Genomic DNA, 4658 nt, shown 5'->3' with positions numbered 1-4658 from the left:
TATTCTCATATAAATAACCATTCATAGGAATAGGCCCTTATCAAATAAAATTGATCTATTTCGCAAATTAAACGGAACCTTCATTTTTACAAAACGCAATTAAAAATGTGTTTTTTTTTTTTAAAAAAAAAATACAATTTAAATAGATAAACTGCGATTTCGTTAAACATTTACCTGCATTTTTAAAAATAACATTTTAAAATCACAAACTCAAACACACATGTTATCAAATAAGTAAATTTTAACATGCACCGCTCAAATTATTAATAATTTGTCAATAAAATTACCAAAAAATTCCAATCCATTCAGTTGTTGGCTTTGGCTTTGCTTAAAAAAAAAAAGACAAAAACAAAAACATATCTTGTTGACTGCTTATGCGAATCTCAAGTCTGTTTGCCACATGATCCACATGCTTTGATATTTGTGAGGAATTTATATATAATATCTCAATCATTTTTTCATTTTTCCTTTCAAGTTGCTAATAATATCTTGTATAAGAATTTAAATATAAACATATTTATGATATAAACCAAGTTGAAAGACGTGATTCACTTGCTAGGAAAAGTATACATTCCTCTCAAACTATTAAATTATTAATAATATTTCTTTCAAATTATTAATTATGTCAATGTTTCTATTAAACTGTCAAAAAAATTTCATTGTCCTTAAGGCCAGCTAAAAGACAAGTATATCCGGCATACATAGATAATATAATAAGCAGATAGGAATAGAAGTTTTTTTCTTCAAATGGCTCAAAAGAAGCAAAAGAATAATAATATGTAGTTATTTATTTGTTTCAAACTTGATTACAAAAAGTAGTCTCAGCCAACTATAGGTACAAGACGGACCTTCCCATTGTGATCAAGGACAAGGTATACACGATTGCAACAGAAATCCGCCAATCCTACTGTGCCAGGACGTAGGACCACTACTGTTACCAGAGGGTTATCCTTTTGTATCACTGCCTTGGCTAGCTGCCCATTCTTTCCAACCAATTGAGGCCATCGAAATTTGTAACCTACAAGAAAAATATCACACTTTGATACAAGTCCCTACAATATGATCATTTATATGGTGTGGAGAAGAAAATCCCCAAGCATTATCATTTAATTTTTTAAAAAAATCAAATAAAAGAAAAAAAATAATAACTTGAAAGCTTTCATGATGATAATAGAGTAATGTTGTTGTTTTTTTTTGTTTTTGTTTTTTTTTTTTTTTTTAAGTGCTGGTTTTTACTATTACGTCATCAAGTCATATATTAGTAATGAGGAATGTTTTTAAAGTCGGTCTTTAAAAACAAAATAAAAAATAAAAAATAATTTTTGAAGGAATAACATACTATGTGTTTCTTTTTTTATTTCCCATTATTTAAAAAAAAATGTATTTTTCTTCAGAAAAATTGTCATTTAAAAAAAAAAAAAAGGTCATTATTATGAAGAAAAAGACCATTTTTTTTTTAAAAAAAATGCCAAATAAAAAAGGGTTTTGGATTCTAAGAATAAACGTGGAAATAATTAAAATGGAATTTGGAAGTTGAACAAACTAAATAGGAACATAATGAGATCTTTTACTTAATATTACATTTTTTTTTCTTTTTTTTTTCTACTTTTTTAGTACTTGAAATAATGCCCACTTAAAACTACACTCAAATTTAAATAAACGACAAGAAGGATTTTCTTTTCATAATCTTAAAAACACTCATTTGTCTTAACAAAGTTGTTAATTATGATCATAAGGATACTCTCAATTTTAAGTGAAATGAATATAATGATTAAAATTTAATTTTGTTGCATCTAATGGTGTGAATTATATCATATCTAGAATTTTTGAATAGCATGCCAATATATTTATCACATGGCATTATTTATATCGTTAAATACAACAACAGTAAATATTGATCATGAAATGACTCTTCGAGAATCTTTGTCCGCACCGATCAAGGTTATAAATTAAATAAAATTTGAAAATATATGAGAGAGAAAGCGAGAAAGAGTACCTTGAGCACAACATATCTGATCTGTACAAAAACCACTAACACACGGCGGGTAACTAGGCCATGCAACCACTTTAGCCTTCGGCTTGGTTTCTATGGAAGCAGAAGAACCTACCATGACATAATATTTGCATGTTATTGAACATGGGGTATTATTCTAAAAACTATAACTATCTTGCTATATAGTTTGCATGTTCTCTTATGAGTTCTCTTATTATACTTAAATAGTTAGGCACATTTGCTTTTTGTCTTAATTGACGCTCAATTATCACTGTGTTCCTTAACTTTCTTTAACATTCAAGTGATTACTTTGAATATAGTTATATAATGAAATGCTACATACTATATAAACATCATACAAATTATTATCTTATAAATGCTTGAGTAACGAGAGCGATTCAATCCTCTAAATATGTTAAATTGTTGAAACAAATGTTTATGTAAATCTTTTATGATATAAATGGGAAAAATTAACTTTAATATAACGTATAAAATGAATGTTTGACATGGTTTTGCACGCCAATAACACATTATTTATAGGTTTCAATATATATAAAGTAGATTTTTAAGAAGTTACCACAAGTGACGAAAAGAACAAGTAGGGAGAGGGCCAAAATGAACAAGCTCTTCATGATTGAGTGTACTTTTGATTGTTTGAAAGAAATTGATGTGAAAGGAAGGGACTTAAGTAACCGATATTTATAGGAGGATTTTGACATTTTGTTTTTGCTATATTTGAAAAAAAAAAAAAAAAAAACAAAAAAACAAAAACAAAAAGAGGTTTTGAGTTGTTGTGAAACTTCACAAAGAGGTTGATAACTGCAAACAAAAAACTGATTTTTGTGGGGGAAAATAGAAATGTATGTTGTATAAAACTGATTTTTGTATGTCTTAAAATGAAACCTATTGCCAAACTGATTTCAGGCCATATTTCTGGAACTGGTTCTAGAAAACCAGTTTTCAGAAACTTGAACTCAAACATGTTTTTCATGGGTGAGGCTCAATTTTTAGATTTTAAAACTTGAATACCATTTGGAAAAATGAATGCAAGCAGGCTGGTAAGTTGGAGTGTATATATATATATATAATCTGGGGGTGGTTAGATTTTTTTTTTTTTTTTAAATTTTTAATTTTTTTTATAAAAAAGGATACATGTTGTCTTTTGATTGGCTATGACAAAGAATGATTTATTTGACAACAATTCTAACCTTAGGACAGTAAATTGATAGCTTTATTTATTATTTATTTTTTTTAGGGATAACTGACGAAGGGGTTTAAATTAACTGCAACTGAAAGTTCAAGGGTTCAAATTGAGATGTTTTGAAGTTTTAAGGGGACTTGTCAAATCGAGTGGTAATTTAGGGGTTTAAAGTGAAGTTATCAATTTTTTATTTATTCATTAGTATAAACTGATAACTTGTGAACCTTATAAAGTGATTTGATAAAAAATTCATATCTCAAAGACCATTGGAACATTTTTCTCTAAAATAAAACTATAAACTGTGATGTATGAGATTATAGTTAGAAGATATTGGAGATTACAAATAATGAGTGTTAAATATATTGGATAATATATTAGAAGCGGAAGAAAGAGAGAGAGAGAGAGAGAGAGAGAGAAAAGAGAGAGCGGAAGCATATAAGACTACATCTCTTCTATTATGATTATGTATATAATATGATTACAGTGACCTCTATATATAGAGAGGCTAGGACTCATAAGCAATAAACCCTAGACTAAATCTAAAATATATAAGGAAACATAATAACCCTAGAATAATATCAAATATACTCTTAACATTCCCTCTCAAACTCAATGTATAAAATTGAGGTTGGAAATATAAAGGAAAAGATTTTTTTTTTTTTTTTTGGTCGCCGTAAAAGTTGCCGGAGTGATGGCCGGAGGCGGTGCACGGAGGCTGGCGGTAGCAGAACCCGGTTCTAACCTGTTGGGTTGAAAATCTTGGATCCGGGTGATTTCTCAAATACTCCAATATCTTCCCTCAAACTCAAGGTTTGAGAAAAAGAAAGGAATTTTTTTTTGTTTTTTGTTTTTTTTTTTAGGTACGCCGGAAAAGTCGCCGGAGGTGGCCGGTGGCGGTGAAAGGCGGCAGGCAGAGGCAGCTGGTTGGGCTGAAGCCTTAAAGAAATTGGGCTTGAGGCCTTGAAGAAATTGAATCAATTGGGCCGTTTGAATGGGCCAAAGATGGCCAAAACCTATGGACCATTAAAATGGTTGACCCGAAAATTATATGAACCGAGTCTAACCCGATGAATCGAGTTGACAAATTTGGACCGGTTTGAAGAGCTTGACCCCGATGACCCAGTTTAGGAACCGGTATTGGACCGGGTTGGGCGGAGATCCGATTTGAACCAATGACCCGGTTGGAACCGGTTTTAGATCGAGTCGGATGCTTGTATGGATCCGATTTGGGTTGATGGATTGGTTTGAATCGGATTTCAAACCCGTTGGATCGGGTTGAAGAGTGGGCCGGTTTGAATTGGGACAAAAAAAGGCTGAAAACCCATTGACCTTTAATGGATGGTCTGACCCGATTTGAGACAATCCGGTTCTAACCTGTTGGATCGGGTCAAAAATGGATGGATCTGGATTTTTTTATTTTTTATTTTTTTATTTTTTTTATTTTTTTATTTTTTTATTTTTTTT

This window comes from Corylus avellana, chromosome ca11 (assembly GCF_901000735.1).
Source record: "Corylus avellana chromosome ca11, CavTom2PMs-1.0".
NCBI lineage: Eukaryota > Viridiplantae > Streptophyta > Magnoliopsida > Fagales > Betulaceae > Corylus > Corylus avellana.
The sequence above is the reverse complement of the archived record's forward strand: the minus strand, read 5'-3'. Positions refer to the sequence as shown.